Source organism: Lissotriton vulgaris, chromosome 2_1 (assembly GCF_964263255.1).
Source record: "Lissotriton vulgaris chromosome 2_1, aLisVul1.2, whole genome shotgun sequence".
NCBI lineage: Eukaryota > Metazoa > Chordata > Amphibia > Caudata > Salamandridae > Lissotriton > Lissotriton vulgaris.
The window spans coordinates 1,490,021,122-1,490,049,025 of record NC_141687.1 but is presented as its reverse complement, the minus strand read 5'-3'; the positions used below and the strand labels follow the sequence as shown (position 1 = coordinate 1,490,049,025).

At 42.5% G+C, this 27,904-nt stretch overlaps 1 protein-coding gene across 2 annotated transcripts in view; it reads left to right on the top strand.

Moving 5' to 3' along the window:
• DPP10 (dipeptidyl peptidase like 10) overlaps positions 1 to 27,904 on the top strand; it is a 1,575,897-nt gene that overhangs the window by 1,103,390 nt on the left and 444,603 nt on the right. The gene's annotated exons all lie outside the window — the stretch shown is intronic.

Genomic DNA, 27,904 nt, shown 5'->3' with positions numbered 1-27,904 from the left:
GAAAAAATGCTAGGTGACAGAATATTATGAAAAGGTGCTTACGAGCAGGTATGAATGGAGAACACTAAAAATCTAAAATAAGTGAGCAAGATGGTGTAACTGGGAAAAGATGTGTAAGAGGGGGGGGAAAGGTGATACTAAGGAAGGAGAAGGTGAAGAAAGAAGGAACAGAAGAATATACGAGAAACAAAAGAATATAAATACTGTATACATGTATGAATACGATCAAAAAGGTTAGAGTACATATATGAATGCAGTCAAAAAAGAGGACCAACAATTGCAGTCAACAGAGTAAAGGATGCAGGTTAAAGGTAGAAAGGGCTAACAGATTGTTGAAGGAGTGTATACAATTGGCAGTGAGATCTGGAAAAAAGGTGGAACTGGCCATCAGAGACATGTTATGGGCGTATCACACTACACCCTGTCTCAGCACATAGTACTCACCTTTTGAGCTGCTAAGAGGAAGGAAGGCTGGCTCTAAGGTGTCTCCCAACTGGTTGTGTCCCATAGAGCCTGTAACGGTCGATGGGGAGGAGTTTAAAAGGAAGGTAAGGACACGTCAAGAGAAATACAAAACGTGGTATGTTCAAAAGTGGGGTACCAAAGAGAGGGATTTTAAACCAGGCCAGATGGGTTATATAAGGAAACTAGAAGGTCTAGGAAGAAAAGGAGACATATTCTATGCCCCTGAAAAGATTAGAGAAGTTGGGAGAAATGTAGTCATCTTGGATGATGGTAAGATGTGGAGCATGGATAGAGTAGCTTCAGGCGCCATTAGACCCACCGATGACAGGAGAGCAGCTACCAGAGGAGGTATCAGAGAGGAGTCTCAGGACGGGCAGGAAGAGGGGTCCCGTTTGAGAAGAGGTTCTAGGATACGCCAACCTCCCAGGTGGCAGAGGGAGTATCACACAGAATAACCATATCTGGTCCTTCATCACAGGTTTATACTTCTTCGCTGTAGTGGTGCCTATCCTTTATCCCTACTGGGTACCACTTTGCTTTACAATGTTTTCTCTCTTCCCTTGAAAGGAAGAGGTGTTGTAACCTACAATGGTATTTCCCTTTTGTTTTCCTCCCCCCGCACTTACTGCCCAGTTGGTATCCCCATAAAATGTTGCAGTGAATGCTGCTGTGGAATGTTGTCAGCTTCACTGAGTAACCCAGGCACCACCAGCATAGGGTGCGTCTTTTCTTAATATAATAAACAGCTAAGTACTTCACTCCGGTTGTGGTCTTACCTTACTTCAATCCCCCTACACCTGAACCCGTGTGGACCTTTTTAGTACATTATGGGCCCATTGAAAACCATTGGAACCAGCCTGACTCTACCCAGTACCCTAGAACCCCATCTCCAATATAAACAAACCTACCTCTCCCAGTGATTTCAAACACCACATATCTATCAGTGTGTGTCCTATGGGCAGCACTGCACCGAGTCCTTAGGCAAGCTGCACTGTGTAGCGCTTTGTCTAAGCTTGCTGTCACCTGGGCCATTATGGTGACCCCTGTGCCATTGCACCATAACGGTGTGTCAAGTGATAGAAAAGAGGGTATGTGGTGAAGAGTTATTCAGTCAACTGAACAACATTTGGCAAAATTAACCTGTTTGGGAGGCGGCAGGGGCCTGGGAAAATGAGCAGATCAGATTTGAATTAAATGATTTTATATCACCATCTGATAGTGAAACAAATCATGGGCTGCAACATACTTTCTCAGGGACCAGCACAATCCGGCAGGGGCCTGCAAGTGATGGGATTGGTAGCACAGGAAAGTGCATTTATATAGCCTGTAGGCTGCAGTCTGCTATGGAATCCACATGGCTGGGCCTGGAGCCCATGAGCGTAAGGAATGTTACAGGGAGCCTCTGCACTCGCTCTGAAGTGATAATCTGGTTTCTGTGACCAGGAGAGAGGGTAGGGAGAAGTGACAGCCTCAGGTCTATGTGTGCCCCCATATCCGCACCTCAACAGCTCAACCTCACCTGCGTTGTGCTGGAAGATCTGAGGGAAATGGATTTTTTCCCTGTAAAGAGGCAGCTAGAAAGAGAAGCAGACAGACAGGAAATTACAGCAAATCACAGAACTTTCCCTTGCACCAGAAACAACATACTGTTCCCTCCGTGTTTTTTTGGGGCTGACTACCAGTGCATCACCAGTCAGCCTTGTGTGATCACTGGCATCACAATCCCGCGGGTGGCATGGCACAACTTTTAATGGCAGGTACAGCACATTTGAAGGGAAAAACAATCAAAGTGCATCTCACTGCCATCTGCCCGTGACCTGCAGGGGTGAGCTGGCTCTGGGAAACAGCAGAAGACTCGAGATCCACGTGACTGGATCCAGCACCTGCTATTTGTTTATATTTTGTTTTTATTTGTCATCTCCCAGACCTCATCTCATGCAGAATGATCCATGCAGTGGCACATGTCCATAGTCTCCCCTAGAGGTCAGCTCCCATCAGCACAATTTTGTTTGCAGTGTGAAGGAGAAACAATGTATCTATTTCAGCGTACTATATCAGGTCACCATAGCAATGGGTAGGCATCCAGGCAAACGTTAAATTGCCTGGGAAGGCAGAGCACCATGGCAATGAATGACTAGCACTGAGCACAGGATGCTTTTATTTAACAGAGCGCCTCATGATCTCCACAGTGTGGAGGAGCTCCATAAATGTGTGACTAATGCATTTTAGTGTGGTGAGGCTGCCATCAGGACTACAATGCGTTAGTCTAACCCCTGATGCATGGTACTTGGCAGGGCTTGTTTCCCCGCATTGATGGATAGCTTTACAAAAGCCTACTGACCATGTTTCCTGCTAATTTTGGTGCTGCCTTATTTATGCAAAGGAATACAATGACATCAATACCAAACAAATAGGCACTTATTTCAAGAGGAAGAATCCCTGTTTGGTGAAGCTTCACCTGTTCGTAGTCTTCATGACTTCTCTTGATGAGGATTTACATTATCATAGATGTATGGATGAAAACACTTGAGGAACAATCACATTATCGGAATTACATATACACAAAGTCACTGGAAGCATTACCCCTGGTCCTTTACACAGCAGTAGTGCAGATAATGCACAAGAAATGTCACAATGAGGTAGCACTTATTAATTAACTAGACGAAAGCACTCCAGTTGGGTAGATGTTTTTGGCAAAACTGGGGACTCATCTGGGAAAAAATTAGATTTCAGTCTGGCCCTGGTGTGTATTCCAGAGAAAGTAAAAGTTAATGGGAAGCAATTACAGATATAAACATAGCAGATGCGCTAGTTGAATCTCCACTTCAGTAAAGCACAAACATTCATAACTTCTTGGGTTTGGCAAATGCGAAGGCAAATCAAATGTGTTTCTCTTGTATTCCACGTTGAAAAACAACCTGAATTCCTTAAATGAGGTGAAAGGAGCACAATCTGATCTGTAGTGACTGTGATGAGAGGTTTCTGTTTTGTCATCTCCCGGTGAGGGCATGGTCCATTGTTCTTCCTTTTAAATACCCCAAATCTATTAAAAAGTATAAAATCCATAGCACCACTCACATACCCACTCACAGGCACACACAGGCACTCACAAACTCACTCACAGGCCCACACTGTCACTCACAGACCCATTGCACCACTTACAAACCTAGTCACAGGCCCATACAGGCACTGACACACACACGCACAGACCGACACAGGTACTCACATACCCACTTATAGGCCCACCCAGGCACTCACACACCCACTAACAGACCCATAGAACCACTAAAATACATACACTGGCACTCACACAACAAGTCGCAGTACAGACCCATAGCACCATTCACACACCCACTCACAGACACACACAGGTACTCACACCCCTACTCAAATTCCCACACAGCCACTCACACACCCACTCACTGACCCACACAGGCACTCACACACCCACTCTTAGACCCACACAGGCACACACACCCACTCACACACCCATAGCACCATTCACAATCGTGACTACTAGTTGGAAAAGCCATAGAAATTCACTTAAATAGATAACATTTACAGACATGTTATAGTTAGGAAATAGATTTTGAAGAACCTTAAAAATTCACTTAAACAAGCAAAGGTCACAGGGTCGTTATATTTACTAAATAGAATTTAAAAAATATTAGAAAGTCACTGAAAAAAAAGGTTAAATGGATGTTATAGTTAGGATCAGATGTCACTCACACAAAACCAGTGAAATTCAACACTTATAGTAACCTGAGTGTTGCAAAGTCACCCTGTGCCCTGGGCATCACCATCTCCTGTTGACTGGGACTGGTGATAACCTACTCTGACTGTCCCTGCACTCTGCCTAAACAGGGCCAGCCAGAGCTATCCTGAAAACACACTTCGAATACAGTGACAACACCTATATACACTAGGGTACACTATGGGTTAGGGGACCCCCGTGATTGGCAGGACCTACCCCATAAGCCCTTAGTACATAATAGGGCAGGTGGATTAAAACTAACTTTAAGTTCCTAGTACATAGTAGTTCATGGCAGTTTAGAAGCCCGCAAAACTTTCTGCACTTGCACATGTGCACTGCTGAGAGCCTGAGGTCATTTTAAAAGCAGCTCTGTGTTGCAGAACCTCTTTTAAACGTAAATTGTGTCTGAACTCGACTTTGGTGTTAGGGGCACCTAAAATTGGTAAACTACAACATTCTGGCATAGGATCTCCCCTAGGTGTCCCAGGGATGGGGGATAAGGTACTTATAAGGAGGACCCTTATAAAACGAGTGTTATATGCCCTGGGGAAAGAGACATTACACATTTCCCGTCCCTCATTTTAGTAAAGTGCTTCCCAAAATCAGCGTTTGTACGAGGAGCACTGTGGAGTAAGGATCTATATTAGTTTTGTAAATTCAGGACTCCTACAGTCTCCCCAGGGGTGGGGGGTCATGTGGCTATAAGCAGGATGCTCTTAGAAGCAGTTGTATAGGCCCTGGTGGTGGTGAAATTGGACATTTAATTTTCCCCATTGTAGATCCCCAGTCACAAAGGTTAAAATTGCTATAGTTTATGAATTCATAACTACCGCAAAGGACTACTGAAAGTATCATTCAAGGACTTAGTAGAATGGATTAGATAAATCCAACAATAGGATGTTATTAAATTTACACTAAAATGTACAGAAAAGAAGATATAAGGCTTCAATATCTGTTAGATAATCTTTAGTCTTCCAGAGGTCTGCCCAGATTGGTCAGCGTTAACAGGATTAGCCAGGCTGCTTTGATGAAGTGATAAGTGGCTCTCCCCAGAGAGGCTATCTCTTGAAAGAGGATCCTGCTCAACAGGAATGCCAGAGCAGGGTGAGGGTGTCCTAAAGCATCAGCTTCAAAGGCAGAAGTGGAAAGGCAGAGACAACCATGTCCATCTGCTCCCCTTCCACTTTGAACTCAGTCAGTTGGCAGGCCTAAGGAAGGAATTTACAGATGTCATAGGGAGGGTAGCTCTGGAAATGAACCATCCTGGAGGTTGGTTTTGCTGGCTCTCATGACTCTGCTGAGACTTCAGCCATATTGAATTTTTGGAAGAATAGGGCTTTCTGGGAGACTATTCTGTCACCATTTGGAGGAAATGGTCATGCTATGGGGTGTTGCCTGCACCTCATTGGACAGGAGGGCCCTCTTGCTGGACCTCAGAGAACAATGAATAAGTGTCTGAGAGGGGCTCATACAGTCAGTCATGCACCTACTAAATCCTTCATCCAGACACTTATACATCCACTCATTCTTCAATATGTAAGACATATTTTAACTTTACAGAAACATACAGTCACTGGATGTTGTCATCAGCGATGTCATCAGTGATGTCATTTGAGATGTCATCAGTGATGTCATCAGTGATGTCACTGACCATGTCATGAATGACGTAATATGTGACATGATCAGCAGTGGATTGCGGGTGCGCGATATATAGTTAGTGCAACTATCTATATATGGGAATTTCAATGGTTTTGTGTGAGTAAAATAAGGTTTTGTAAATGCTAATTCCTAACTATATATGGTCTATAACCTATGTTTTTTTCAGTGAATATATATATATATATATATATATATATTCACTGAAAAAAACATAGGTTATAGACCATATATAGTTAGGAATTAGCATTTACAAAACCTTATTTTACTCGCATAAAACCATTGAAATTCGCATATATAGTTAGTTGCGCTTTCTATATATCGCGCACCCGCAATCCACTGCTGATGATGTCACATATTACATCATTCATGACATGGTCAGTGACATCACTGATGACATCACTGATGACATTACTGATGACATCTCAAATGACATCACTGATGACATCTAATTTGACATTACTGATCACATCACTGATGACATCATTCATGTGATTATACGATGAACCTCTTCAGACTCTGATATAACCTTAGATACACTCAGTGTAAACAGACACTCACAGACTGTCACTCATCCATGGAGTTACTCACACACCTAGTCAGTCATGCAAAGAATCAATCACACCTCCATTTCCTCAACTATACAGTTATACACACCTTACTTATTCGAACATATACTAACACATATTTACTCTTTTATACAATCCCTGATACAAGTTCACAATGATCCATACAGCCACTCACACATTCACTGGCTCTTATGCACAGTAATTTATATATGTGAACTCTCACATGTACTGTGTTTTACATATGTACTTACTTTGACATGTAGCACTGAGATATCCATTCACTCACCAATACACTCGTACACAGTCAACCACCCATACAGCTGTTTCCACATGCAGTTTTGAACCCATAGATCTAGTGAATCAACTGTTCACACATGTATGCACAGAGTCACACACCTCCCAGCCACCCCCACACACACACTCACTCTCCCATACAAATACTTGGACAACCAATCAATAACCCATACAGTTACTCATATAGCTACTGATCAACACATGCAGCAGTTTATAGAACAACAGAAATAATGATGCACAAATTAAGACAGTTTAGTCACTAACCCATGCACTCAGTGAGACACATTTAATCACTCTCTCATACAGTCAGTCATGCACCTACTAAATCCTTCATCCAGACATTTATACATCCACTCATTCTTCAATATTTAAGACATATTTTAACTTTACAGAAACAGACAGTCACTGGATGTTGTCATCAGTGATGTCATCAGTGACGTCATTTGAGATGTCATCAGTAATGTCATCAGTGATGTCATCAGTGATGTCACTGACCATGTCATGAATGATGTAATATGTGACATCATCAGCAGTGGATTGCGGGTGCGCGATATATAGTTAGCGCAACTAACTATATATGCGAATTTCAATGGTTTTATGCGAGTAAAATAAGGTTTTGTAAATGCTAATCCCTAACTATATATGGTCTATAACCTATGGTATTTTCAGTGAATTTTCAAGGTTTTGTAAATGCAAATTCCTAACTATATATGGTCTATAACCTATGGTTTTTTCAGTGAATTTCATTGGTTTTTTAAAAGCTAATATCTATAGTTGTAAAATATATTCTTTATTACGTGACGTATCACGTAGCCACGTGAGACGCCTCATGACGCGTCGCATAAACGTGACGTATCGTCTCTGCAGCGCAAACAAAACCCGTAACGTAAGCACGCCAGAGCACGCTTTTTTAACCTTAATTAGACAAAATCCACACGTGCACATATCTTGAGGCCTTGCAAAGGCACATCAAACAAACAGTCCCTACAATTTTGCCAAGTTTGGTGGAAATCTATTCCTTTAAATTTTATTTTACTGTTTCTCTTGGTTTTCCCCTTGTTACGCTTACCGGAACGCTACCCGGTACACAAACTGGACGCTCCAAAAACACAAGATGTCGGACTCCCGTTACGCTGCCGGTTAGCTGCCCGGTTGGCGTACCGGGAAGCGCCTCTACCGCGAAAAATCGCAATTTTCTTTTTTTTCTTTAGCCCCGCGGGGCACTTTATTATCCCCCTCATCAATCCTAGGGGGTCAGGAGGGGTCTACCTTGCCCCCTTTCCTTCATTTCCCACTTCGTTTTTCACCACCTCTTGTCTCTCGATCCTACCGAGAGACAAGATGGCGGCCGCTCCGGACTGTTTACAATGTTGACAGCCAATCAGCTTCTCCTCAGACTCCCGTTACGCTGCCGGTTAGCTGCCCAGTTAGCTGCCCGGTTCGCGTACCGGGACGCGCCTCTACCGCGAAAAATCGCAATTTTTTTTTTTTTTTTTTGCCCCGCGGGCCACTTTAATATCCCCCTCATCAATCCTAGGAGGTCAGGAGGGGTCTACCTTGCCCCCTTTCCTTCATTTCCCCCTTCGTTTTTCACCACCTCTTGTCTCTCGATCCTACCGAGAAACAAGATGGCGGCCGCTCCAGACTGTTTACAATGTTGACACCCATTCAGCTTCTCCTCAGACTCCCGTTACACTGCCGGTTAGCTGCCGGGTTAGCTGCCCGGTTCACGTACCGATTTGCACCTCTACGACAAAAAATCGCATTTTTTTTTTTTTTGGGCCCCGCGGGGCACTTTAATATCCCCCTCATCAATCCTAGGGGGTCAGAAGAGGTCTACCTTGCCCCCTTTCCTTCATTTCCCCCTTCGTTTTGGCCTCCTCTTGTCTCTCGATCCTACCGAGAGACAAGATGGCGGCTGCTCCGGACTGTTTAGAATGTTGACAGACACCGGACAGCCAATCAGCTTCGCTTCGCAAAGCTCCGTTACGCGAAAAGTACGCGAACTGGTGCGCTATCCAGGACGCTGTCACAGATATATAAATTTTTTAAAACGTTCATTTCTCAAAATCCACTGGAGCACATATATTGAGACCCAGCAAAGGCACATCGGGCTAACAGTCCCTACAATTTTGCCAAGTTTCGTGCAAATCCATTCAGCCGTTCGAGCTAAAAGTGAGGCCAAACGCCCTATGGAAATTAACATGGGAAAAACGTGTTTTGGGACCCCCCTTTTTTCTCGGCCCTCCCTTGATGAAACCCCCCCAAATTCCAGGGGCTGCTCAGAAACAAAATGTGCCATTTTCCTGAAAATTTCAGCCGATTCCGTCCACAAACGCCAAAGTTATTAGACATAGAATTTTCAAAAGTCCCATAGGAAAAAAATCCTAAGTAGTGTGGCTCACTGGTTAGAGGCGGCAGACCCGAGAGCAGAGGACGGCCCGGGACCAGGGTTCGATTCCCGACGCGGCAGGTTTCTGGACCAGGGTCAGTGGACTTGATAATTCTCTCGCCTCGGTGCCCACTCTGATCAGCGATCACACTCGGCAACTCTGGGCATTAGCTTGCCTCATCTTCACTAACGGCCCCACCAGACCGCCGGGGATGCCTGGTCTCACCCTGGAGATACCCACTAAGGGACCATCTCTCAGGGAAGCCAGGAAGGGTTTCGCAGCGGTCGAAGCGCGGAGATACTCCTCCGGGAGTCGATCCTAGCGCTATATAAACTTACAATTAATTAATTAATTAACTATATATACCTACTGACTATCGCCAGTAGGTAATATATATATATACATATATATATATATATATATATATATATATATATATATATATATATATATATATATATATATATATATATATATATATATATATTATTCCAAGATGCCCATGCATTCAGAGGCGCACTCCTCCAGCTGGTGAGTAACAACCCTTTTTATTTCACAAAGTAGAAATACAACTCTGACTTTTTCCGTCCATCTGCCTTACGCGTTTCAGAGCAAACGTGCTCTTTCATCAGAGGCAGTTTTTAAAAGGCACCATCGTTTCTGGATTCCACAGTTCCTTGCGTTTCAATGATTTATAGGCTTCAGGTGTGCCTTTTCCGGTTCGGTCCGGTCACTTACATTTGTATGCATGCTGGTACTCGTGGTCTTTCACGTCCTGCTCTTTGCCTTCGGTGGTTTTGTGCTTTTTAAACCATGGCATGGACCAATTCTCTCCCTCCAGTGGGTCCCAGGGTTGTAGTTCTGCCTCGAAATGAATGAGCCAGTTGCGCCATCCATCCCCGAAATTTTCGGAATTAAGGGCCCCATACACGTTTCTCTGGGGTGGTGCGATCTCCAGCGACCATGGACAAGCCGCTCGTAAATTATTCCAAGATGCCCATGCATTCAGAGGCGCACTCCTCCAGCTGGTGAGTAACAACCCTTTTTATTTCACAAAGTAGAAATACAACTCTGGCTATTTCCGTCCATCTGCCTTACGCGTTTCAGAGCAAACGTGCTCTTTCATCAGAGGCAGTTTTTAAAAGGCACCATCGTTTCTGGATTCCACAGTTCCTTGCGTTTCAATGATTTATAGGCTTCAGGTGTGCCTTTTCCGGTTCGGTCCGGTCACTTACATTTGTATGCATGCTGGGACCCGTGGTCTTTCACGTCCTGCTCTTTGCCTTTGGTGGTTTTGTGCTTTTTAAACCATGGCATGGACCAATTCTCTCCCTCCAGTAGGTCCCAGGGTTGTAGTTCTACTTTGTGAAATAAAAAGGGTTGTTACTCACCAGCTGGAGGAGTGCGCCTCTGAATGCATGGGCATCTTGGAATAATATATATATATATATATATATATATATATATATATATATATATATATATATATATATATATATATATATATATATTTGAACAAACCTCTTCACACGAAAAGGGAATTGAGTCGCAACCTCTATCCGGTTTAAAAGTGTGTTTATTTCAAAAGCGGCATTTTCTTGTTGCTCTAATGCATTTCGCTCACCACTGTGAGCTTCGTCAGAGAAGAGGCGCCGCAGGTTCAGGTAGTAACAGCTCACCCACACGACCATCAATGTTCTGGTGCTTCCGTTTTTAACCCCTTGTTGGGCACCGCATTTCAGCTGTTCTTTTAACTTGCTGCATGCTGGGTCTTGTAGTTCGCTGTAGCCTTCAGTGCGTGCTGCATTTGGATTTTCGCCTCCTATGCCAGCCGGAAACCCTTGAGAATGTCCTTTTCAACATCTTCTGGGACCCTAACCATAGTCCAGTCTATGGGGGCACCTCACACCCTTCGTGTTTTGCACGTTCCACAACATGGTCCAGTGATGTCACTGACCATGTCATGAATGACGTAATATGTGACATGATCAGCAGTGGATTGCGGGTGCGCGATATATAGTTAGTGCAACTAACTATATATGCGAATTTAAATGGTTTTGTGTGAGTAAAATAAGGTTTTGTAAATGCTAATTCCTAACTATATATGGTCTATAACATATGTTTTTTTATATATATATATATATATATATATATATATATATATATATATATATATATATATATATATATATATATATATATATATATATATATATATATATATATATATATATATATATACACACACAAACACACTCTTACCTTCATAATATTATGCATTTTCTGAATATTTATTAGAGGGCAATATTTAAAACTCAAAATTGGGAGAAAATGGCAACAGTTCAAAACTTGATATATGTGGACAGGAAGAAACCATTCATGATGACATAATGCTATGAGTTCAGTATCATCAATGCATCTCACACTGAATTACCCCATCTTACTGTGTACCCATGATGAGAACCTGTCTTATTGTGGACACTCCAAGGTGAGATGTTTGTCAAGGGAAACCCAGTTCAAGGGAGCAGCATTCATCAGTCCAGAGTTGACTAAACCCAAAGTAAATACCTAAGACGTTCGCCCCCCAAAAAATCCAGAATGGGGGCAGTGACGCAGAGAAATTGATTCAAGAGAAGTATTCAGAACAGTGTCAGAATATATGTGCCAGTTAGTCCCACCTGGCCTTGTGCGCAAATTACACATTTTTAAATCACCAGCTTCCTACCAAGGCCCTGTGTGTTCTACAATGTGAGTTCTGGCTTTTCCTTCAGCCTGTCTTGGAGTCTTGTAGGAAATAGTTCTTTTGTGTGAAGACGTTCCTTCCTTACATGGATGTCTTTTATGCAGCAGCAAGAGAGATAAATTGGCGGGTGTCTGTTTCTCTAGGTCCCACTGTTATTTATCAATTCTTTTGTATAGGCACCCGGCCATCGAAAGGATAGACAGTCAGCAACTATGCTTCAACAACTAATACGTATGGGTGTGCAAAATATGCAGAATTTATTTTAACTTATTTCAAGAACATTTCATGACATTATTCATAATTTCACAAAATGCAAAAGCATAATTTACTGCTATATTTTAGAGGAAAATGCACCATCTCAACAACATTTGATGAACAGGTGCATTTGCACCAAAAAAGCATGCAAAACACATATGTCATGACCAACAGCTAATTACGTTCTGGTATTTAGCTTTGTTACCAGGCTCCCATGAAATCATTTTTCCACGAACTGCGCATAATCATACGACGTTCGATGTCATAAATCACGAAATTACACACATTTCTAGAACTTAATTTAAATTTTGTATGAGATTCGAAATAAGTGGGAAGTCTCCATTAGGTAACGATAACAATAAACATTAATATTAGCCTACCCCACCACTAAGACAGACTCCCTTCATGAAATCCAGAGGGTTACATTTTCAAATTTACTTTTACCAGGTCGACTATTTTCTGAAACGTTGATCTCACTCATTTGTGAGAAGAGACGCATCACTGCGTGAAAGCAGCGATGCATCACTTCCTAGTGCGCCTTCCATGCGACATGATTGATGCGTCATATATGATGATGCATTATGTCGCAAGGAGTTATGGCGCAAAAGTGACTCATTGCTGGAGTGTGTCACAAAAGTGTTCGTAACTCCAGAACTGTGTCCTTTCACATGGTGTATGCCCAATGTGAAAGAGCTTGCGTCAGTCTTACACCTGCTGTGAGGCAGGCGCAAGATATTGACGCATTTGCACCCTAGAACTGGCGCAGTGAAATCTGGTAGATTTCACTGCGTCACTTCTACGAGGCTTACTTACTTGGGAACGCCCACCCTGCATACATTATATCTGACGCAGGTATAATGTAGCGCAGGGGTTTACACAGTGACGCTTAGATGCATCACTTTGTAATTAGGCATGAGGCATGTTTTGAGCCGTCACAAAAAGAAAAAGGCCCTCCGTATTTGATGGACTAATAAACTTTACAATACCTTAATCTTTACTTTCAGGTGCTCTCATTTTGAAATAGGTATAAATACATCCCTTTTGGATTTTTAAAACATTTAAAATGGCAGATTTTAATATCACAGTATGAACGTGTCAGATATTCCTACAACGTTTGTAGTGAGAGGTTGTGAACACACAGAAACAGGTATTGTTTCAAGATGATAATGTCTGATAGTTTTGTGTAATATATTTCCATTTATGTTTTCCAAGTGACTTTGATTTGCCCTCTCAGAATACAATAATTCGGACTGGGCCGTGTACATAAAGATTACTTAACTTGCTTTCCAACCCACTGGAAGAGATCTATTTTGTAGATAAAGTCCCATTGACTTCGCAACCATTAAATTTAAATTGAAAAGGACTAGAGCTTTGAGCGGCACCATGCAGGACAGAAAAATGTGCTGTAGGTTAGACTTTTCAATTTAGGCCCTATAGAATTTGACTTAATAGAATACGTGATTACGTGATTCATAAAAACTGAGATATGCAGAAACAAAGATCCCCTCTACAAGAACAGGTTAGACAGATCAGCTGCTCCCTGAGGATAAGACCTGTCTCTGTAGTTTAGTACAGATTTTGTCATGTGGTGTTTTCCCAGAATGGAACCTGACACGCGTAAAGCTTTCAATAGCGCCGAGATAAAATAGGGAACCATTGTTAGATTTTGATAAGGAAATGTAATTAGAAACCTAGTATCTGCTTATTTTTTTCATTCATTGCTTTCCTTTATTTCATATCGAAGTTTACACCATATTGTACTGGATTTTCCTTCAGCTAGGGAGGTCACCCACTGTAAATACACCAGCCAAGCATTCTCAGCAGACGGCCTCAAAGCTCAAAAAATCCTTTCGGCTATCTCCTCTAGCACAGAGCTGTCACTCACATCGGTGTCTCTCTGCCTTACAAGGGACATATTTTAAAGCAACAGTGCCTATCTCGGCAGTTTTATTTTAAATGTGCATGTTGTGCAGCAAATTAATACAGTTATTCTGTGGATTTCTTTAGAAAGGCTTGAGATCTATTCATGTATGTTTTAGTCCCTAAGCCACTTTCATCTGTAGCTATGGACAACCCTCCTTAAATAAACCAATGACACCTATAGCTTTGTGTGAATTGATGAAATGAAGCCCGGGCTGGGGAAGGCGAAGCTGGACCCACTGGAGACCCGAAAAAAAATCTGCCCGGGGGCGGGAAGCCCTTTACCCCCCCCCCCCGAGTGAGAGCCCGCAAAATAGGGGGCAGCCAGGTTTGTTTGTCCCAGGGAGGGCGAAGGCCCCCCAATCAGGGGGTGCGATAGTAGGCCGCGACGAGGTTTAAGAAGGGGGCGAAAGGCCATCCTATGCACATACACCCCCCTCGCGGAAGAAAAGAAACGATAATATAAGTGTCAACAGAACGTTATGCATGAGCATGAAACTGGCAACATGTATAAATGTTATGTTATAGTAAACTGCGACCTTTTAAGACACCAACAATGTGGTCACTGATGTATGTCAGAGGTTAAGAGAGACGCAGTTGGAAAGCTGGAAGGGTGGGGCAGGTAACTCGCCGCCTGGGAGGAGTTCATATTTAGTCATGTTATAATAAAATATTTGTTACCACAGACTGTTTATTTTACCCTCCTGGTTTTTAGGTCTCGCCCTGGAATTCGCATCCGAAGGATGCGTCCAGGGCGGAGACTTATAGCTGTCGCATGCCGGGGAATGAGGGACAAGAAACTGTGACAAGCTTATCCTGGCTGGATTGAGCTGCGTGCACGCGCGTCAACATTCACGCATGCGCACATCACAGCCACACGCATACACAGCACTCACGCATGCGCACATACACACGCATACACAGGCACACCCCCGTCACCTACACGCATACACAGAGACCCCTCCACACACACCAGCCCCTCTCCTCTCGGCTCCACACACACGCACACGCATTTACACTTACACAGACACGCAGGCACCCAGACAGGCAACCCCCCCCCCGTCACACACACGCATACACACAGACTCCAGGACACATGCACATACACACACACATGCACGCTCACACACATACACAGTCCGCCGCCGCGCGCGCGCGCACAGATGCCCCCCCCCCCCCCAACAAGGCGACGCCCCACTCACCGGCATCCTCAGTGCAGCGGCTCCCACCGGCAGCAAGACTCTTCTTCCCTTCTTCGGCACCGGGGCGCAGGGTAGGCTCCTGCCTGCTCCGGCGCGCCAAACAATCGCGGCTCTTCCGTGGGAGGCGGGGTAGGCTCCCGCCCTCCTACTTCCGGTTGTCCCGCCCGGCCTGCCTGACTTCCTGGTCGCAGGCCGGTGTACTATCAATAGACCCACCCCATCTATCTTTACACCCCCCGCATTTCCACGCATGCGCATAAGTCTGCGCAGCCGCACTATGGTCCATGTCTTGGCCGCATGTATTTTTAAGCTCCCCACTCTTCTGCCGGTTTAGTGCGCATGCTCGTGATTGCACTTTCAGTTTCAAGATCCACACACCGGAGTCACCCTTTCGCAGGAAGCAGACTTAAAAAGAAAAACTCAAACACAATGATTTAACGCAATGTAGGCAGACACGGCCCTTAAGAGCAGGAGAGAACTGGGAACACTGCTGCGCTTTAACAGCTAATTGTAATTTACGTATTATCCATATTAAATATATACAGCTGACCAAGCATCTGCACAGATCTGGTTTGAGAGAGTTGGCCGCTGTAGGCGATGCTCACACACCTGGCGTGGTATTGTGAAAGAGTTTTAAGCACGATCCTGGAAGCGGTGGGTGGCGCCTGCTATTGTGTCAGTTGAGACTTATTGAACACTTAAAACCACAGGACTGGCAGGTGCACTTTTGCTAGCAAAGAGGAAAGTGGTCTAAACTGCGAGGGCAGAGGTGTCCCCAAATTGCAGCACTCGTTAGTGGATATCACATGGTGTAGGGATCAGTGAACCAGGACCGTCCAGACCGAAGGACATTTGGGCCCCCTTTAGTGCATATTTGCTGGCAAATCAATGCGAAAATTCACCTGATGGCTTACCCAACGTTTGATCTTTCTGCCAGTTCCTAACCCCTCATGAATATTCTATGCTGTATAAGAAACAATATGTTGTGTAACCGCCCTGAGTACAGTAAGAGCAATGTGATGTACTTTTGTAAGGGTTATGATTGACAAAATCAATAAAAATTAAATAAAGAAGACCTGGCTTTTTCAACAACACGCAGCGCCCAGATACCCCTAGTGATGCAATGCTGCGCTACACAAATGCTAATTGATTGATTTGTGTTTGTTTTCATCCTGTTAATATTACTAACAAAAGATAGGAAAGGAGGCCTTTACATTCCTTGAGAGTTTAGCTCTTAAAGGCGATCATTTCATAGCAGCAAGTTATTTTCAAGCGGAAACACGTACTTTATCAGTACAACCTTTTTGTCACCAATTTCTTTACAGCACTTTCAGGCAGCCAAAGCTGAAAGCACAGTTTTTAAATAGTTGAAATAAATAACGTTAAGAAAGAGAGACAAGGAGCAGAGAGATGGGGGGACTGGAGGCAGGTATGGCTTGGCCGTTACTCTCAAAAGTCTTAGGTAGTAAGTACTCAAAACATATGAAGGTCTCACCAATGAGAAAGAAAGAAGGAAGTGGAAGAGTTAGAAATAGAGAAATAAACGCTGCATAAAAAATGCGCGCGTCCCCTCCAGCAGACAGCAGCTGTCATCACATTGGAACAAATAACTCGGATTGCTCCATGTGAATTATTAAAACTGGTTCAGAACTGTTCAAGCCAGCAACTGCTCAAAATACCAGCCTGGTCTTAGTTCCCCGATAGTCCACTCTTCTACATGCATGTAGAGAGAAGATTTTATACAAAGTGGGACACAAGACTTGATTTTTTGTGATCTCGCAAACGAATTTACAACACTTAACCCTTCTAGACCACTTAAAAAGTGTAATTTATAAGTAACAATTCATGAGATTAGCAACAGCCCTTGAGTTATTAAATATACTAAAAGTAAAAATGATGTATTCCCCCTTGGCAATAAAGACAATCCTATTTTAAATTCACAGTGAGTGCGGAGTGACAGTGAGTGCAGAGTGACAGTGAGTGCGGAGTGACAGTGAGTGCAGAGTGCGTGCAGAAACAGTGAGTGCAGAGTGCGTGCAGAGTGACAGTGAGCGCAGAGTGACAGTGAGTGCGGAGTGACAGTGAGTGCGGAGTGACAGTGAGTGCAGAGTGACAGTGAGTGCGGAGTGACAGTGAGTGCGGAGTGACAGTGAGTGCAACGTGACAGTGAGTGCGGAGTGACAGTGAGTGCGAAGTGACAGTGAGTGCGAAGTGACAGTGAGTGCGGAGTGACAGTGAGTGCAGAGTGACAGTGAGTGCAGAGTGACAGTGAGTGCAGAGTGACAGTGAGTGCAGAGTGACAGTGAGTGCAGAGTGACAGTGAGTGCAGAGTGCGTGCAGAGTGACAGTAAGTGCAGAGTGACAGTGAGTGCAGAGTGACAGTGAGTGCAGAGTGACAGTGAGTGCAGAGTGCGTGCAGAGTGACAGTGAGTGCAGAGTGACAGTGAGTGCAGAGTGACAGTGAGTGCAGAGTGACAGTGAGTGCAGAGTGCGTGCAGAGTGACAGTGAGTGCAGAGTGACAGTGAGTGCAGAGTGACAGTGAGTGCAGAGTGACAGTGAGTGCAGAGTAACAGTGAGTGCAGAGTGACAGTGAGTGCAGAGTGACAGTGAGTGCAGAGTGAGTGCAGAGTGAGTGCAGAGTGACAGTGAGTGCAGAGTGACAGTGAGTGCAGAGTGCATGCAGAGTGACAGTGAGTGCAGAGTGACAGTGAGTGCAGAGTGACAGTGAGTGCAGAGTGACAGTGAGTGCAGAGTGACAGTGAGTGCAGAGTGACAGTGAGTGCAGAGTGCGTGCAGAGTGACAGTGAGTGCAGAGTGACAGTGAGTGCAGAGTGACAGTGAGTACAGTCACTCAGCACCACCACATTATCAGTCAGAACCACCACAGCATCACTCAGAACCACCACAGCACCACTCAGCACCACCACAGCATCACTCGGCATCACTCAGCACCACCACAGCACCACCATAGCACCACTCAGCACCACCACTGCATCACTCAGCATCACCACAGCCCCATTCAGCACCACCACAGCATCACTCAGCACCACCACAGCACAAATATGTTCTCTCAATGTTTCAAGCTTTATTACAAATGTCACAAAAAGATGTTAATATTTCATTTCTGTTCTTGGATTTTGTTACAATAAAATACACTGAACATAATCTTCACAAAAGTTATTTACAAAAGTTTAAGCTATTGCCATTATAAATTACAATCACTTTTATTAAGTATTAAAAAAAATTAAAAGCCATTGTTATTTGTAATATCAATACATCTAAGTCACGTAAATACAAATGTTGCATTACAAATGCTATAGGTGTCACATTTGCGAAAGTTATAACTATTGGCATTGTAAATGACAAAGCTATTAATTTAGCTATTTTCAAAACCAACACATAAATGAACATTTGGTGAATTTCCATTAAAATATTTGACTTTTTTACTAAGATATTATTATACTGTTTTATGCAAACAAAATTTAGATACTGCATAAATAACTTTAATAAAACATATTTTATATGAAGCTTTTTATGTAAAAAAAAAACTATAGCATAAAGCAAAAAACAATTGCCATTTACAATGCTAATAGCTCAAAGTTAAATAATGCGAGACCTATTGCATTGCAAATGCTTGTTTAACCCAGTTTTGTTTGCTTTTAGTACTCTGTGCACTTTCCTACTGCTAGCCAGTGCTAAAGTGCTTGTGCTCTCTCTTTAAAACATGATAAAATTGGCTTATGAGCTTATAAGCAATTGGCATATTTTTAATTTACTTTTAAGAACCTATTAAAATGGCACTACCTGTGCTAGGGGCCTGCAAATGAAATGCTATTAGTGGGCCTGCAGCACTGAATGTGCCTCCTTCCTACGTAGCACATGTCCCAAGACTGACATTGCAGCCTCTGTGTGCAATTTTAAACTGCCCTTTTGACCTTGCAAAGTGAACCTTGTGCTAGGTCTACACCTTCTTTTTTAATAAATATATACGTCACGCCTAGGGTGGACCCTAAACAGTCCAGAGGGCAGGGTGCAATGTATTTAAAAGGTAGGGCATGTACTTTACATTTTTACATGTCCTGATAGAGAAAACTACTAAATTAGTTTTTCACTACTGCAAGGCCTATGTCACCAATAGGATAATATTGGAGTTGCCTTATTGCATTTTATAAGTGTAATTTACAAATGGAAACGATAACCCCTTCATGTTTGGTGTCTCTGGAATTATAATGAAACATCCTAACTCATGATGAAGTTGTATTTTAAATTATACATTTTGAAAATGCAAAAGTTGATATTATCATGTCTGAGTCATTTGGGGACAGATGTACGACAGTTTTGTGCAGCCGTAAATCGGTTTATGCCCGTTTGCGACTCGCAAAATAGGGTTATGACTCGCTATCTGGAAAGGGCATACCAAGGGCGGCCCTTCCTAATAGGGAGTCCAGAACCCATGTATGAATTGTTTGCGACCACAATTGCAGTCGCAAAACACTCGCAGTTTACCACCCTTCTCAGAAGGGTGGTAAGGTACTCGCAAACGGGTTGCAGTCCCCAGGAGACCACTTCCCCTTGGGAATGCATGCGCAAATATTTTTTAAGAGGACCACTGCCTGCCCTTAAAAAATGAAACTTTTCAGTTTCCTTTTTAGTTTTTAAACGCATCACGTTTTCCTTTAAGGAAAACGGGCAGCATTTTAAAAAAAGCAGCTTTCTTGACAAAGCAGTCCCAGACATGGTGGTCTGCTGACCCCTGCAAGCCATCATCCCAGGAGTGCTAGCCATGCCAAATGGGGTTGCAAATTGCGACAGCCTCAATATTATTCATGAGGCATGCAATCTGCGACCCAATTGGGAATCGCAAACAGTGTCTCAGACACTGTTGTACATAGAACTTTGAGACCCACATATTGCGACTCGTAATTTGTCGCAATTTGAGAGCCACAAAATGCTATGATCGAACATCTGGCCCTTGATGCTTGCAGCCTGTCCCTGGCTCACATGACTGGGTGTAGTTGACTGTTGGGTTTTGTGTATTCCTCTTAGACATTCACACACAATGAGGAGTGTAGGTGGATGAATGGACCATCATTGGCAGGACAGGAAGGAGGAGCCCTACTTACACTTGAATAATCTGAGTCCTGTTTCCACACCGAGCTGCATTCCTCCTGTAGCTAGTCTGGAGCAAGGAAGGCAGGTCACATGTGCCCTTCCAAGGAATGCCTCTAGAAGCTTCTCCTCACTTTAGCGGCATAACTGGGTATAAATACTGGACCTGTGGACACTATGCCAGAAAGAATGCCTGCTGAAAGCACTGCTACTCCGAGGGACGGCTGCTTTAAAGGAACTATTGTTCTAATATGTTGACCTACTGCATGCAGCCCTCTTGTATGGGTGGGAAGGGAACTGGACCTGCAACTTCACCCTTGAACTGAGGACACCAGAATGACTCTACGGGCTAATCTCTTGGCCTCCTGATCTGAGGTTCGGGAACACAAAAGCCTCCTCAACTGCACCAGCCCCTGGATCCCGCTTGAAGTGACTGTGAACGGGCCAGTCAGCACAGAGACCTCGTCGCTCGCACCATGATCCAACACGAAGCTCTGGCAGCCACCTCTGTGCACTACAGCATAAAAATGCACTAATATAGCATGCTTCATATAAAAAAAAATATATTTTGTATATGACAATGCACACCATATACCTTCTCATATCACAAAAACGAGGAAAATATACAGCAGTTTTTTCTTATTGTGTTCATATAAGGTACAATGATATAGATGATATTGAATACAGTCCTGTACTACACTTTAACACACAATTGTTTAGGCAGAATGGAAGATTAAACCCTCTTACATTCAACACAGTGCTGCATTTCAAAACAAAGTAATTTATTGCCAATATTTTAACTCCTTGGAATGCCATGCTCAATGGTTATGTAAATCACAATGAAGAAAAACACCTATGCCTGAACAGTAAATGATAAAACTTCATGGCAAATTTACAAGCCCCTTGCGCCGCCAGTGCATCACGTTGCGTGACGCACCTGCAGCGCATCCTGCTGACTGATATTTACAGGAAGGCATGGCTTGGCAGTTCGGACTGGACTGTTCCCATGAGGCACAGGGTCAGACTGATTTGCATATAGCCATATCTGAACTGGGGTGGCAGAGTGGGCTAAAGAACGGTGATGGATTAAACCCAGATATTTTGACTGGGTGTGAGTGTTTGATTGGTTCAGATGCTCCGTCCATTACCACCCCTTTTTGTACTGACTGATATTTACAAGCACATGTAAAGCCACTGTGTGTGATTTTACCTGTGCTTGTAAATATCGCTGCTTTTCAAGCAACACTTTGCGTGTTAGGGCGTGACATGGGTGTTGCTGTGGAAGTTCCTACGCAATACCCATGTCCACTGATGCATTTCCAGATTTACGAGGAATTGTAAATCTGGAAATGCGTCAGAATGCTTCACCACCCTAGGGGCAGCATAGCAAGGTGCAACGGGATGAAATATTTTCATTTCTCCTCGTTTGTTTCCTCTTTTAATGCATGCTACATGCTACAGCACACATTGGAAGAGGAAATCACCTTAATTGAATGTTTTTGTACAGGAAGGTGCCCCTTCCTGCACAAAAACTATCTCCCCACGACACAGGCATCCTTGCACCACGGTGCAAAGGTGCCTGTGCCGATGCATGGTAGCAGTTTGTGCGCCAGCATGAGGGGAAGCACAGAGATGCAACATATTGTTGTAAAAATGTTGCATCCCTGTGCTTCAATACTAAGGCAGCGTGGCGCAGCAAAATGACTTGCGGAACCGCGCTGCGTTAGTTTTTTTTAAATCAGCCCTGAAAGTTATTACGCATGGACCTCAGCTCAACGCGTTACTTTGTACATTTTTAGCTCTTATAAATATTTTTCAAAGACTTGAATCGACCTGATTGCAAATATTTGATTCACTGTTTGATAATTCTGAGTTTTTTATATTTTCTACCATTTTAATGCTTAACATAAAATGATGATTGAAGTTCAAAATGCAGTAACGTAGCAACATCCCAAGATGCATGTAAATGCATCGATCAAAATAATTATGAATTAACCAATTTTTTGTGTTTAAAAAAGTTGAAAGTGCATTTGGCTATAAATAGAAAGGTAACTTCCTGCAGTATTTTGCTCATGTCAAGTGTGAGTCTCACCTGGAGTAACGTGTTGGCAAAGGAGATTGGGCACATTGCTCCCCAAAGTGAATCTGATGTAATGCTGAATGGTTATAAATGTTTTGTGCATTACACCACCTAGTTGAGTACAATGTAGTTTTTTAAATTCGGTTAGGCAAGTTTTTTTCTACACAATGTAGCGGACTTTAGGAAAGTGTTCTGATTTTAAGAATTGTTTGCTTGCCAGTTTAACAGCAGAATTGCACAAACCCAACCTTTCTACAATGATGCTAAGCTCTCGGATGATTACCAAATCAGAGGACTGAAATACAAACAGCTGGAAGAGAGGATTAAGGAAAAAAATGTAAAAGGGAAGGGGAACCAAAATTTATTTATGCTGGTGGTGTGCCCTGACAGTCCAGGGACAAGGGCTTATTTTTAATTAGCAGAATTTGACCTACTGCAAGAGAGAGAAAGGCATGAATGGAAAAAGATCGAGGAAGAGACGATGGGAAAATTGTGACCAAGGGAGTTAGCAGTGCTGAATAATTGAGATAAAGGCCAAGTAATAGGAGGGTGATGGGAGAAAGAGGCACGAGGTGGATTTAAGACTAGGTAGCATTGTCATTTGTCAATCCAGGAGCTCAGCAACATAAGAGGAATTCGAAGAAAAATAACTTTGAGCACCTGCACCTGTTTTGTTTTTTATACCTTCAGCATTAATGGGAGCAAAAGCAGGTTTAGACTAGTCCTGGCCAATGTATGTGAAATAATGAACATAAACCAATGCAAGGGATCCAGAAGAAGATGATATTCTATATATGTACTCTGGAAGTAAAAGGATTAACTTAGTTGCTCATTGGCAAAACTTCTTAGGAATTCACATGCTACCATCAGGATTTTGAGTATCCTTAAATCAGTGGCTGAAGTTGGGAAAGTACTCACAGGGCACAATGGATATAGAGACAGATGCACATGTAGTAAAAAACACAGAGTAGGATTAATGATTTAGGGCCTGATTAGGATGGCAGGTGGACTGATGTCAGCACGCCACATTAACGGAGATGGGGACCGCCCGACATAGTGTTGGGCGTCCAATAGGCCAAATTGCAATGTGACTGCCACTGTGGCGGTCACATTGTCCACCTTTCCCATTGTGGTGGGTGCTGGTGGCTGCAGCACCCGCCGCAATGGAAAAAAGGGACGTGTAACATATCCTTGTACTATGTGACAGGCACCATGAGGTGTCTGGCACTTGGTACAGGGATCTGCCCCCACACCTAAAGAAAAGGGCCCAGTGGGAAGGAGGGGCCCGCTATGGGGCCCCAATGCCCATGCCCACTAGCCTTTACAAGGGGGGTGAACCGCCTTGGAAAGCCCGACGGGAAGGGACCATCCTAATCCCTACGGTATTGCCCGGAAAGGTCTCAACAGTGCAGATGGGCTCAAGGAGCCTGTCGGATGAGTGGCGGTTGGAGTTTGGGCTGCCACAGAACCGTCTGCCATCATTATTTAGCAGGTGGAAAATGGCCTTACGATGGCGGTGAGCCAGCCACCAACAGTCTTTCAGTGGCAGTCTCACCATGATCGTAATGACCCCCTTAGTAATCATAGTGGCTTTTCTGTACATAATCCTCACATTGAGGTTCAATTTCTTTAGTCCAACAAAAGTGTGAATATTTTCTAATAAATTCCCTTGTAATGTCATATGTAACACCTGTGCACTTAGGGTTTTATATCATTTACTGTTTTTTTTTACTAATATAGTCATGTAACACTTTGAGATGGCCGAAGCAAATAACGAGGGCAGAAGGACTATGTCTCAAAAGGGAAGTACTTTCAAGTGGGTGTCAAGATCGGGAGAGGCTGGGGCTCAAACAAATCCCTCTGGCATTTGAGCTCACAGATAATCGGTTTTATTTATTTCCTATGTCTCAATGTCAAGAATACCATGTTATCCCCAGCACCTGATCCGGAGATGGTTTGCAGACTTCTTGCTGATAAGCCTCAGAACTCAATTGGTGGACCAAAACTGTTTCTCACTACCGAGCAGAAGTAGAATTAAGGACCACTGCCACTGGAGCGTGTGAGACCTGGCCCTCTGTGTGGCGTCACCTACAATGTATTTGCCTTCACCCTCTACTTTTTGCTGATTACTTTTTATTGCTGGCCTTAGGACTCTGTACACTTTACCGCTGCTAACCAATGTTAGAGTGCTGGTGCTCTCTCCACTAAACAAGGTAACATAGGCTTCTACCAAATTAGCATACTTAATTTCTGTATGCATCCCTAGAAAAGTGTTATTAAGTGGGCCAAGGGCCTGTAAATTAAATGTTATTAGTAGGTCTGCAGGACTGATTGTGCCACCCACGTAAGTAGCCCTTTAAACATGCCTCATGCCAGCCATTGCAGAGCCTGTGTGTGCAGTTTTAAACTGCCATTTTGGCGTTGCAAAATAAACCTTTTGCCAGCCCCAAACCTTCCTTTTTAGTTTATCATCATCATCATCAGAAACTTTATTACGATCTCCAGGATTTAAAAAGTACACGCAGCACAGCTATAAAAGCAGAGTATAAAATTAGGAATAAAAAATGTTAAAAAAAGTTTATTAACAACAATTCATTAGATAGATGTGTAAAATGAGAGGGACAACAATTCTCAGCAGTGAAAAAGTGCAATTTATTGGTTTCTACTCTATAAATATTTAAAAATAGTTACGTTAGTAAATTTTGCAAGGGAGCAAAATACAGTAATTCTTTACAGGAAAAGTGCTTCAAACAGGTATCTTCCCACGCCAGATCCACAGTGCATACCAACATCTAGAAAGAACAAAGACTATTGGTCTTCGGGTATCAGTGCACAATAATCTCAATACATCGAGATAATGGCCCGGGCTAACAAGTCTACACAAAGGCAGTATGCATTTTTTCCTCAATGATAAGTAATAAGAGCAGAAGAAAAGTAAGTGAACAATCAATTCTGGATGGATCTTACATGCGGGGCACAAGTTAAACTGTGAAGCACTAAAACACCACTTGGAGCTAAATAGTCTTGTGGGCAAGGTCTTATAATGGAACTGGTTTACGAGCCATCTGCGGAGTAATTTTATCAACAGTTGGCCCAAACAGTGGAACCGATTTAAAAGTCAAACCTATTGAGGATTCTGCCAAGTCCATAGCATGTGTTTTATCCCAGTATAGTTCTTTCAGCTTCACCCTCGAAGTTTGCAACATGTTTTCCGGGTTGGACCAGAAAGACTCTATCCCCAGTCTCCCCAATAGTTCGCGTAGACAGTTAAACCACCTGATCGATGATACTTGGGGAAATTTTAAGAGGTCCTTCAAAGCCTCTTGTTATGGCTCCAACTCTTCCACTGTCCATAACCTGCACCAAAACATTAACAATTTACAGTTCAGCTTGTGTTTTAGCTACCTGTGGGTGAGATCTAAGTAAAGAGGTTTTAAAGGGGAGCTAGCAAGAAGTTCAACCAATGATCTTAGGTAGCAGTTTTCTGCAGTAGTTAGGGAAGATTGGCTGCCCGTACCCCACAGTTTGGCACCATAAAGTACCCCTCCCAACACCTTGGTATTATAAATTTCAAGTGCAGGGGCAATTTGTCGAGATACCGTCTTCCTATGTAATTTGCTGATATGGGCAAATTGGTGAATAAGTTGTAGTTTTGCCTTTTCCACTTGTGGGCCCCAGTTGATAGACCGGGTCAGGTGAATGACCAAGTTGTCAAAAACCTCAATATGCTCCAACTTAGTGCTACCATCCCATACAGATCTAGTTAATTCTGTTGTTCTTCCTTTGTTAAAAATGTACTTGTTCTTTGACTCATTAAGAATCAAAACCCTATCATTACAAAACCTTATAAAATCATTTAGGAGTTGTTGAAGGTCTTGCAGTGATTTAGAAATTAGGAGGGTGTCATCTGTAAATAACAATGGGGGCACTCTCCTCATGCCAATTTTCGGAGCATCACAGCCGTCCCTATCTAGGTAGTCAACAACTACATTCATTAAAAGGGTGGGTGCCAACACACATCCCTGTCTCACTCTGCGTTGGACAGGGAAGGTTTCTGTCACTTGATTGTTCTGACACCACATAACCTGTGCTGTGTTGTCTGAGTGTAATGGGATTAAAATATTTAAAAGAATGGTGGGTAGATCCATCTCTCTTAGCACTCTCCAGAGTCTGGCACCCGGGACTAGATCAAATGCAGTGCGCAGATCGACCAAGGCCACATATAATTTGCCCCCCTTAACTACTACTTTCTTCCAGTCGGTGCAAATAAGGCGATAGACCTGATCCAAAGTGCTAACTTTGGTACGAAATCCCGCCTGGTAGTCACTCAGTATTTGGGACTCTGACATCCATTCCTGTACTCTTCCTAAAACCTGTTTACAAAAGATTTTAATTAAAATTAATTACCAGTTATATTTTACTTAATTACCAATAAAAATTTAAATATCAATTAATTCAAAATAAATACCAATAAATACATATAAAAATGTAATGAATTATAATTAAATTACTTCCCACCCTATTCCCCTATAAACCCACAACCCGCTACAGAAAATACATTAATAAAATGTATATAATTATTCATTATTCAATTAGTTAAAATTAATTACCAATTATATTTTAATTAATCACCAATTAAAAATGTACATATCAATTAATTCAAAATAAATACCAATAAATAAATTTCAAAATTTAATTAATTATAATTAAATTACTTCTCACCCTATTCCCCTATAAACCCACAACCCGCTACAGAAAATACATTAATAAAATTAACATAATTATCAATTAATCAATTAATTAAAATAATTACCAAATATATTTTAATTATTTACAAATTATTTAGTAATTAACAATTAATTCAAAATAAATACCAATAAATAATTTAACATATTTAATTAATTATAATTCAATTACTTCCCACCCTATTCCCCTATGAACCCACAACCCGCTACAGAATTATATTACGTAAAAATTAAATACCATAAAACTAATTAATTAAAATTAATTATAAAATAAATATACACTTTTCACACATATACTAACATAAAAATTACTTCAAAAAATGGAATAATTATAAAAAATGAATATTAACTTACTTACCTCAAATTAGATATTGTTGTTGACTATATTCTGTCCATTCTATATTTTTGTTGTCTATATTCTGTCCATTCTATATTTTTGTTGTCTATATTCTGTCTATTCAATACTTTGTCCATTCTATATTTTTGATTCGATATTAATGCTATTCTATTCGATATTTTTGTAGTCTATATTCTGTCTGTTCGATATTGTATCCATTCTATATTTTTTACTCCATATTAATGTAACTCGATATTAAACACTCGATATTTTGAGTGTATTCCGTTAACTTTCCATTACCTTCACTAGTGTCTGTGGCATGGTGGGAGGGACTGGCTTCACAAGGCAGAGTTGACCACAGAGAGAAGTGAGTTAGGCCAC